Raw genomic sequence first — 11,783 nt, 5'->3', positions numbered from 1 at the left:
CTCGATAGTCTGATGCAGCGGCTCCTAACTGACCTCTTCTTCCAAACCCCAAGTCAATTTTCTGGCAAACACACCCCCTTTTGAGCGGCCACTTGTCTATTTAGTGCATGAGATGATGAAGGGTGGGTTAACCTTCATTCCTCTTGGTGCGAGCGTGACAGCAGTAATATAGCTGTTTGACTATTTCATAATCAGTAATCAACCACGTCAGAAAAAGAAACAAAATTCAGTTTAGCATTTGGCCATATTTGGAGGAAAAATATCAGAAAACGTGCTTAAACGAAAACAGTTAAGGAGAATTACTTTCGTTTTCACGAGTTTTGAGATAAACTGATGTTTTGTTACCGGCGACGCGAGTTACATGAGTAGTAGTATAGCTGCCAAATTACTACCGCTGGCGCCAACTTTAAAATTGGCTGCCAATAAAAATTCGAGAAAACGTGATGCCACCGTGACGTCGCCAGGTGGGTCAGGCGGTCAAACTGGTGGGTGGGTAGCATAGGTCGGGTTAAGTGGGCGGCAAATGAATGGATTCAAGATGGCCGCCAATAAAAGTTCGAGAAATCGTGACGTCACGGTCACGGCCCAAGGTAGTAAAAAAGGCCAAATTTTTCGGGTGGTACTAAAAACCGGGGAAAACTGGATTTGATGACGTCACGAGGTTGCGGTTAGATCAGTCTAGGGGTTAGGGTTTAGTCCTCATCGGTCTTAGGGTTAGGCTTAGGCTAAGGCTTAGGCCTAGGGGCTTAAAAACCCCTGCTCGCTTGGGGGTATGGGCCCTTAAATACCACCTACTCCCTCGGGAGTATGGGGCTTAAATGCCCCCTACTCGCTCGGGGCTATGGGGACTGACTTCACGCACAGAAGTCTGTATTAAAAACAGCGCCTGTGAATTTTTTCTTTGAGATTGATGACTAGACGTTCCGTAAGATGACTTCATGCGGTTTATCTCAAAAAGGACAGCCGGAGAAGTTTGTGGCTTCGAGCAATGGGGCAGAATACGTGAGGTGTTCCAATCGTTCGAGCGGTTATTTCTGTTCGTTGGGAGATTTGTCATCGTACGAGATAGGAGTGCAGTTGGAGGTGTCCGGCACGTTTACGGGGAAAGATGCTCCGCTCTGTCAACACAAGAAACCTTGCGCCTTGAGGGCCGGTCACATTCAGAGAAGAATCCTGGCAGGCCTTTCTTCACCTGTAAAGAGCGTTGGTCCTGCACCTTTTTTTTGCTGGGCAGTTTTGGAACTGACTCTCCGTTGTGCGACTCCACCCCCAGCGGACGAGTGAAAAAATAGAGAGGTCACTGGCTCTATTTTCAGTGGTTGACCACTTGAATTGAAGCTGAAAATGAAACTCTGATTTGTTGTTTATTAGAATCAATCAGCCCATACATTGTGAGATAAAAAATGCTTGAAGTGCTTTTATTGAAAAAAAAAAAAAAAAAAAAGATGACCTCATTTCCGGTGGTTGTTGATTTTTCTCCCCTACTCACGCCGTCTCAGTCGCCAGTTGATGAGCCACGTGAGTCGCTGACGCCATCCCAGTTCTTTGGAGTGGTGGCGCCTCATTTTGTAGACGTGCAGCGAGATGGTGGGAGTATCTTCTTAGGGCTGGGCGATTTCGAGCGAATATAAAAAAACTTCGCTCTGGTTGGGGAATGATCGTGAAGAGCCGACGAAGGAGGTGAGTTTTTTGGGGGGGTGGGGGAGCCCTCGAGTTTGACTAGTTCTAAGGAGCTGACTGTTGTTGTTGTATGGAAGTGCATGTCGGTTTCATTCAGGAACGGATACTTTTTTGTGTCGCTAATTTTATATTTTGCAGCGAGAAAAAAAGTCGGTGGAGTTTTTTCCGGGAATTCCAGACAAAAAAAGCCACTTTCTTCACTCAAGGTGGGGAATGCACTGCTCATGAAGATTCGACGAACGAGGTGAGTTATTCGAATGGGCTTGTTCTAATCGCAGTGTCGGTTTCATTCACGGGAAGGTATTTGGGTGCGCACGGATTTCACCTGTCTGTCCTATCTTTTTGAGAGAAAACGAAGGCTATGATCATTGAAAGCAGTCCAACTTTGATTAAGATCTAAAAAAAAATTATGGTCCAGAGAACTAGGGTTTTTCGATTGGTCTTTTATTTTTTGAATTTTCAAGCTCTTTTTTCATACGCGGTTAAAAAATAGTCTGGTTGACATAAACTCAGAAATTGAACGTGGAGGTGACTTGATCTCCCTCGATGGCCAGCTGTTGTAGAAAGTTAACAAACTATAGACCCAGCCATTCGGTGCTGATTTCTAACATTTCTTGAAATTCTCGATTGGCCTGTCTGATGGCCGATAAATTGCCACTTGTTAGCGCCTGAGTCTCTGTTGTTTGCTTCGCTCTAAACTTTGAAAGTAAAAAACAAAAAAAGATACTACTCATCAAAATGGGCTATCTTAATAAACGCAGGACTCGACAGGATTAGCTTACTAACTTACTCTCATGGCCGGCACTCGTTGGAATCTGGCTAAGCTCGCGGCGGTGCTTACTTACAACACGAGCAATGAATGGACGTTCCTTCCCAAATCCAGTCTTGTAAGCAGATGTGATGTATTTTAGCCATGCAGCTAGGTAGTTTTCACCTCCATTTTCTAAACAGACCAGACAGACTCCTTCCTGAAAGTGAAAAACCGAATTTATTACTCGCGCTGATCTGGTCATATTGTGTTGCAGGTGCTGTTTTGAGAATTCATCTCCAGGGTTTGATCTGCATCAGGCCCTTTTTCCAAACACTGTAAGTAGCTCACTGTGTAGTATACTTAAGCTCTGCTCTTTAGTCCCAAAAATGGCTGGAGCGTCATTTTTATACTCTGATCACCTACTCAATTCTCCTGTCTCGTCCGTAATTTTTTTCGCTTCGTACGTTTGTTTTGAAAAACGACGTTACCATGGTTTTCGCCGCCCACCAAACTATTCACGGACTCGATTTTGGGATTCAAAGATAAAGCTCAAGTCTCCCTCAAAGTGAGCGATCCTAATTTTCAGACTAGGTTCATGGTCGTGGCTAAAAAAAAATTTTTTTACCAACCAGCACGGAGCGCCCGACGCACTTCCAACGCACAACACACTAGCGACGAAGCGATTTTTTTCCGACCGACGAAAAAAAGACTCGCTATTCGCTCTACGACCGAGTGTTTCATTCGCTCTTATTCATCTCGTCAACCCATGAGTCATTTTCACTAACTTGAGCGGTGAAAATCATGGTCGGCATCGTTTTTCAATACAAACGTACGAAGCGAAAAATTATGGAAGATGTCAGGACAATTGAATAGGTGATCAGAGTATAAAAAAATGACGCTCCAACGATTTTCCCCACTAGCTTAACCATCCACGGACTCGATTTTTTGGGACTAAAGAGCAGAGCTTAAGGTCATTCCGCTGAAATAGAACCTGCACTGGGATTTTTGTGAAACTTTGCCTATTGATTGTTTATATTATAGGAACTTAAAGTTTGAAATAAAAGTGAGGGGTCCCCATGTTCGTTTAGGAGCAATAGCACCTTGTTTATACCCAATAAGTCCTTTTATAACATAACTAAAGCAAAGCGCGCGCTCTGATTGGTTAATTTAGCGTCTACTATTTGCCCATGGGTGTACGCTGCTGACGTGTGTGCTAATGTTTACAAAGCAAATCTTTTGACAGACATTTTTTCCAAAGTAATGGCCGACGTCCTTCTGCCAGAAATGCGAAACTGTCTTCACAGTTGTCTGAAGATGAAACTTTATCGAGTTACTGGTGTGCAGTCGATTGTCATGAATGAATTTTCGCGCTCTTGTTTTCTCTTGTCATGTAAGACTACACGAACATTTTTTTGTGATGTAGCTCAATAAAAGGACTTCTGTTGTTCAAATGTCTCAGTGTTATGTTATAAAACAAATGGTAAACGCCATAGTGTGCACTATTGAGTTATGGATGCACTTGGGAGGTTTGCTAAGCACTCAAGAAGCTAGAGTCGCACGAGGCGATAGCCTCGTGCGACTCTTACGCTTCTTTCGTGCTTAGCAACCTCCCGCGTGCATCCATAACTCAATAGTGCACGCTATGGCGTTTACCATTTGTTAAATAATAGTACCATGATTGTAGTCAAGATTGCTTGCTAAATTCACGTTTCCGACGATTGGTTTTTGCTCTACATTGAGAAATGGTCCATATTTATTTTACACAGAGAAATTTATTACTCAATTCAAAACAACAGAAAAAATGATAGGTCACCATACTCGTTTGCGAGAAAATTGCCGTTTTTATACTAAAGACGCATTATCCGTCTGGACGAACTTGGGCTAACATTTGTAGTTCGTCTGATTATTCGTCTCTAGTTTAAAGACGGCCACAAGACTTATTATGTATCTAGACGAACTATCTCTCCTAGTTCTTCGTTCAAGACGAATTTCGAAATATAGTTCGTCTAGACCCATAATACGTTTTGTGTATGGAGGTATATCTATGACAAAATTCAATGCTCAGTAACTGATATCAAATTATCCAAATTGTACATGCATGCATCAATCAAAAGCTGAATGGCAACAAGCCGATTCTACAAATGGTCATTACGCAAACAGGCATCACGCTAAAAGGCATCACGCTAAAAGGCATCACGCTAAAAGGCATCACGCTAAAAGGCATCACGCTAAAAGGCATCACGCTAAAAGGCATCACGCTAAAAGGCATCACGCTAAAAGGCATCACGACAAAAGGCATCGCGCTAAAAGGCATCGCGCTAAAATGCATCACGCTAAAGGGCATCATGCTGAAAGGCATCACGCCTAAAGGCATCGTACGAATCACGCTAAAAGGCATCACGCTAAAAGGCATTACGCGAAAGGGCATCACGCGAAAAGGCATCACCAGAAAGGCATCACGGAAAAAAGTATTACGGGAAAGGTATTACACTTACTAAAAGGCATCACGCAAACAGCCATCACGTAAAAAGGCATAACGCTTCTGCTTGTGTCTCTACACGTAATCTCCCTCTCGCGCCATAATAAAAGAGAGGTGTAGCTGCGGTAGCGAATTCATTTTCAGGAGGTTCTTGTACTATCGCCAATGTCATACGAAGAACGCCCAGCACTGGTCCGCCATCTTGAACAATACTCGCCGATCTCACCGATCGGAAAGAAATGCAATCGTTTTCGATTCCATTGCTCACCTGCTGTATTAAATCTCTCAAGGCACGCCTCCTGTACTGAATTAAGACGTCGTGAGGAGGCAAAGACGGAATGTCTCGGTCAAAAACTATTTGAGAAGGCTGTTATCTTACAAGACACGAGTAAGAAGAGTTATGCCTTTTCGCGTGATGCCCTTCAGTGTGATGCCTTTTCGCATGGTCTCTTCTATCGTGATGCCTCTTCGCGTGATGCCCTTCAGCGTGATACCTTTTCGCGGATGCCTTTAAGCGTGATGCCTTTAAGCGTGATGCCTTTTCGAGTGATGTCTTTCAGCGTGATGCCTTTTAGCGTGATGCATTTTAGTGTGATGCCTTTTAGCGTGATGCCTGTTTACGCAATGACTATTTGTAGAATCGGCTTGTTGCCATTCAGCTTTTGATTGATGCATGTACAATTTGGATGATTTGATATCAATTACTGAGTATTGAATTTGGTCATAGATATACCTTCATACTTGTACCCGTCTTCATACTAGAGACGCATAACCAGATGAACTACAAATGTTTGCCCAAGTTCGTCCAGACGGATAATGCGTCTTAAGTACAAAAGCGGCGAGGACGCATTATCCTTCTGGACGGACAATGCGTCCTCTAGCATAAAAACGGCCATTGGCGATTTACCTCTATGGTTAGGTCCAGCCGTAAAGAAAAAGCCGCCATTTTTTAAATGCGCGCGCGCTAATCACGCGTGAAATTATACGCAGTAGGGATGCGCAATGCGATACTGGGGAATGACAACTACTTACAGTGTTTGGAAAAAGGGTCTGATGCAGATCAAATCCCTGGAGATATATTCTCAAAACAGCACCTGCAACACAGAATATGACCAGAGCAGCGCGAGTAATAAATTCGGTTTTTCACTTTCAGGAAGGAGTCTGTCTGGTCTGTTTAGAAAATGGAGGTGAACACTACCTAGCTGCATGGCTAAAATACATCACATCTGCTTACAAGACTGGATTTGGGAAGGAACGTCCATTCATTGCTCGTGGCTCGTGTTATAAACAAGCACTGCCGCGAGCTTAGCCAGATTCCAACGAGTGCCGGCCATGAGAGCGAACTTTGTCGAAGTAAGCTAATCCTATTGAGTCCTACGTTTATAAAGATAGCCCAATTTGATGAGTAGTATCTTTTTTTTTTACTTTCAAAGTTCAGAGCGAAGCAAGCAACAGAGACTCCGGACGCTAACAAGTGGCAATTTATCAGCTACCAGACAGACCAATCGAGAATTTCAAGAAATATTAGAGATCAGCACCGACTGGCTAGGTCTATAGCTGGTTAACTTTCTACAACATCTGGCCATCGAAGGAGATCAAGTCACCTTCACGTTCAATTTCTGAGTTTATGTCAACCAGACTATATTTTAACCGTGTATGAGAAAAGAGCTTGAAAATTCAAAAAATAAAAGACCAATCGAAAAACCCTAGTTCTCTGGACTATGAATTTTTTTAGATCTTAATCAACGTTGGACTGCTTTCAATGATCATAGCCTTCATTTTCTCTAAAAAAGATAGGACAGACAGGTGAAATCCGTGCGCGCCCAAATACCTTCCCGTGAATGAAACCGACATACGATTGGATCAAGCCCATTCCAACAAGTCACGTCGTTCGTCGAATCTTCATGAGCAGTGTATTCCCCACCTAGAGTGAAGAAAATGGCTTTTTGGGGGGTCGGTACAAAACGTGGAACCCTCAATCTGGCCCCCCACTGGACCCCCTTTTGGACTTCAGTGGACCCCATCTGGACCCCTTCTGGACGCCTTCTGAACCTCTTCTGGACCCCCTTCTGGACCTCCATTTGGACCCCCATCTGGATTTCCATCTGGACCCCCTATTTTTTCTTCCGGAAACTACGGGCTCCTGATTTAAATAATTAAACTTAGAACATAACACGATGAAGTCTATTTAATCAGTGAGCAAGATGTGAAGAAATTAATGAATTCACGCAGCATTGTGTCTAGAATAATATAATGGCTGCGGCTGCACTATGAGAGTTAACCGGGTTATTTTTAATTAATCAATTACGATCAACCGGGTTACCGAAAAATCGTGAGTGGCCGCCATCTTTGGCAGTTCATTGAACTTAAACCGGGTTAATGGTTACCATGGAAATTAATTGAAGAACAATAGATTTTTTAACCGAGTTAGGTTAATTTTAAACTACCCTTTCTGCGTGGTGTAACCCAGATTTGTGGACTCTTATCAGTGCCGTGCATTGGCTTTTTCGTGGAATGTGTCAGTCATCACGGTCTGTATGTGAGCTGTTGTTCACTGTGGCACAAACAAGTGCATAATCTTGTACTGAACATGGCGAGTGGTAACAACAGTTTGAAACAGTTGTATTACTGGAGCGGATTTCTTGTTTTTTTCCTAATAGTGTCGGCTATACCATATCAGCCAAGTTTGCAAGGAACCTTCACACTTGAACCATGGCCTGAACAGGAAGCGCTCATTCACCTTAGAAGGAGAAATTTTAATCAACCTCCGCAAAGAACACAAGAGTACGTCAGAGGGAAGCGGCAGTTCATTAAAATGGCAAGAAATGCAGACGAATGAACGAATTCGTGAAAAATTTTAGGTGAAGTGCATTTTCGAAACATAACAGCTGTGGACCGAGAGCTTCACAGTTACTAGATGCCATAATTTAGGCTTCTCCATCGATAAAGATGCTCCAAAGCAAGTGTTTCTTTTTGTCACAAATGAAAGAATACGCAAAGTTCTTAGTGAAAGGACTCGATGTTCATTCGGGTATAAAAGTCATGCATGGTAGGATTCCAGTCAAATTCGAGGACCATTCATTCGATGGCAGTGGAGAACACTCTGACGTCCACACAAAATCAACACCATGTTCGAAAGAACTGCCTTGGAAATTCATGTATAGTGCGCATGAGAAGGAAGAGAGACTGCCTTAGCTGTGAATGTAAAGAAACTGAAGGACACGAAAACAAAGAAAAAGAATCAAGAAAATAAGACTGTAGTTCTCAAAGTCTGTCATTTTGTTGGTTTATCCACGTCATGACGTCAATTGAGTTCACCCACTTCATAATCTATTTCAATGCGGCCACTCACAAAATATAACCCCGTTGTTTCGTCATAACCAACCTTTCACCGAGTTAAGTTATTTGGAAATTTCAACCAGGTTTCTAAAAATAAACTCAGCCACCCACTTAACCCATCATATTATTCACAACACTGCTTGAATTCATTATTTCTTCACATTTTGCCCACTGATTAAATAGAGCCCGTATTTTCCGGAAGAGAAAATAGGGGGTCCAGAATGGGTCCAAATGGGGGTCCAGAAGAGGTCCAGAAGGGGGTCCAGTTGGGGTCCAAAAGGGGGTCCAGTAGGGGGTCCAGATTGAGGGGTCCACGTTTTGTACCAAGCCCGTTTTATGTCTGAAATCCCAGGAAAAAAACTGCGATTTTTCCCGCTGCAAAGTATAAATGAGCAACACAAAAAAGTATCCGTTCCTGAATGAAACCGACATGCACTTCCATACAACAACAACAGTCAGCTCCGTACAACTAGTCGAACTCGAGGGCTCCCCCTCCAAAACAAACTTCACCTGCTTCGTCAGCTCTTCACGATCATTCCTCACCTGGAGCGAAGGACATGTTTCTATTCACTCGAAATTGCCCAGCCCTAAGAAAAACAGACAAAATGAGGTGCCACCACTCCAAAGAACTGGGATGGCGTCAGCGACTCATGTTGCTCATCAACTGGTGCCTGAGAAGGGGAGAGTAGGGAAGAAAAATCAACAACCACCAGAAATGATGTCAACTTTTTTTTAAATAAAAGCACTTCAATCATTTTTTATCTCACAATGTATGGGCTGATTGATTCAAATAAACAACAAATCAGAGTTTCATTTCCAGCTTCAGTTCAAGTGGTCAACCACTGAAAATAACCATGTTCGCAGAGCCAGTGATGGTTCTTTTTTTTTTCACCCGTCCCCTGGGGGTGGAGTCGCACAATGGAGAGTCAGTTCCAAATCTGCCCAGCAAAAAAAGGTGCAGGGCCAACGTTCTTTACAGGTGAAGTAAGGCCTGCCAGGATTCTTCTCTTAATGTGACAGTCTCAAAGTGCAAGGTTTTTTGTGTTAACAGAGCGGAGCATCTTTCCCCGTAAACGTGTCGGACACCTCCAACTGCACTGCTCTCTCACATGATGACAAATCCACCAGCAAACAGAAATAACCGCTCGAACGATTGGAACACCTCACGTATTCTGCTCCATTGTTCAAAGCCACAAACTTTTCCCGCCGTCCTTTTTGACATAAACCGCATGAAGTCATCTTACGGAATGTCTAGTCATCAATCTAAAAAATATCATTGTCGCTTTTTTAATACAGACCTCAGAGGGGGTGGCTACCCCCTGTGCATGACATCAGTCCCCATACCCCCAAGCGAGTAGGGGGCATATATGTTATTTAAGCCCCATACCCCCAAGCGAGCAGGGGGTATTTAAGGGCCCTAAGCATAAGCCTAACCATAAGACCGACGAGGTTAGGTTTAGGGTTAGGGTTAGACCGATCTAACCCCAACCTCATGATGTCATCAAACCCCGGTTTTTAGTACAACCCGAAAAATTTGGCCTCCTCTTACCACCTTGGGTGGAGGCCGTGACGTGACGATTTCTCAAACTTTTATTGGTGGCCATCTTGAATCCATTCATTTGCCACCCACTTAACCCAACCTATGCCACCCACCCACCAGTTTGACCGCCTGACCCACGTGGTGATGTCACGGTGACGTTACGTGTTGTCAAACTTTTATTGGCGGCCATTTCGAAAGTTGGCGCCAGTGGGGGTAATTTGGCAGCTATACAACTACTTACATGCACATAGTTTAATCTCTTGATATGCAACAGTACCTAATAAAACATATATGACCACTTTTATATCGTTTTAACAAAATGCTAGAAAGTAGAACAAAGCTACCTAACTAAATCTCTCCGATTCAGATCTACCATGTGGAAGGTGTTTTACCGTTCACATGTCAGAACAGAATTCAACTCGTCTTCTCTGACTGCTTTTTTGCAAATTCAACTTCTAATTCCGAAGCCGCCATTTTGAAACCAAGCCATGTTACATGCCATCATTCCATCCAACTCGAAATTGGCGGGAAGCCGAAAAACCTGAAACTGATCATGACTTGGCATCCTTCACAAGGTCAGCAAAATGTTTTTTTTTCCAAGCCATTATCCACTTCACTATCTTCACTGCTATTATTTTTAAAGTTTGGAGCATGTTTGCCTCAAAATAATAAGGTTCAAGAACAGCCACAATGCAGCCGGGTTGTTCGAAAGCCAGTTGATACTAACCCAGGATTAAAAGTTAACTGATGCATTATTTTTTCTTGTATAAAAATGTTTTTCACAGCTTATGTTTTGTGTGGTTTGAGATTATTCAAACTCAAAACTGAAGGACAAACAATACTAACAGAAAACTTCATCAAAAAAATACAAAACTGGAATCAAACTTTTCGCTCATCTTGGGTTAGCTTATCCGGGCTTTGAACAATTCGGCCCATGGTGGTAGTTAAATGGGCAGAGTCTCTTGGACGGAATGACATCACAAAATCGCCGCCTGGCTGATGAGTACTATTCAAAATGGCAGCAACGATGTCGAATTTTGGGCTTTTTTCATTTCATTAAGAAGACGTACACTTAAGAGGCTGAAACTTCGGTGAGTGGCTAAACTTAGTGCGAGGTTTTTATAAGCGTTGACAAAAAAATACGTTATTTGGAGTGACCTTCTCATTTAGTGTTGTCTGTAAGACAAGGGCGTCGCCGTTACACCAGCGGGATTTAGGCCCCCCACCGAAGATCTGTCTGAGGTTGCAGCCGGGCTAATAATTCAAGTTCTGAATTATTTTCTGAATTTATCCCGTCTACTGTGGTAAAAGTACTTCCCTAATATAAAAAGGTTTCCTGTACCAGCAAAGTTGCAATCAAAACTTTTGCATTGTGGGTCTTGTGTCTCTTGTGGTCTATCATACACGCACGTTAGTTTTCAGTGATATGCTTCCAATCCGTACATAAACAGGCAATACAAACAATATGTAACGACCATGATTGTTGGGTAAAATGTCATGACAAACCCAACTACCCGCTTGTGAGGATCAATGGAGTAGCCCACTGCGAAGAGAAGTCGAGCGATGCTGAACACAACAACCAACAGAGGAACCAAGTGCATGTTCTCTTCAGAAAGATAAGTGGCCAAGATGACGAGGCTGAACAAGTAAAGCAGGAATTGTTCAGTGGTGTTCTGTAAATACCTCAAACATATTTCCATGTACTTGGTGCTGCTTTGGTTCAACGGAATGATCGCAGAGGTTCTGAATCGCGTGTTTGCGACCCAGATGATCCCAGTGAAGACCGTGAATAACGAAATTATCAACCATCGAAGCGTGACCACAAGTCTGTCGAGCAAAGTCGGAAGGTGCAGTTTCGGTAACGGGTAATACACCGCGATTACAGCAAAACAAAACAGTATAACACAGCCACAAAAGATGTTGGTTTAACTATTTTCTGATCCTTTCTATCCTTTTTCTGTTGGTCTGTATCAGTCGCCATGTTTCACACATGA

At 43.1% G+C, this 11,783-nt stretch overlaps 1 pseudogene; it reads right to left on the bottom strand.

Moving 5' to 3' along the window:
- Window positions 1-350: 350 nt before the first annotated feature.
- Window positions 351-11,780, bottom strand: LOC145479652 (transmembrane protein 79-like; annotated as a pseudogene).
- Between the last annotated feature and the right edge of the window lie 3 nt (window positions 11,781-11,783).

Source organism: Orbicella franksi, chromosome 2 (assembly GCF_964199315.1).
Source record: "Orbicella franksi chromosome 2, jaOrbFran1.1, whole genome shotgun sequence".
In the NCBI taxonomy this organism is placed as follows: Eukaryota; Metazoa; Cnidaria; class Anthozoa; order Scleractinia; family Merulinidae; genus Orbicella; species Orbicella franksi.
Note: the sequence above shows the minus strand (reverse complement) of the source record. Positions and strands in the feature narration are given on the sequence as shown.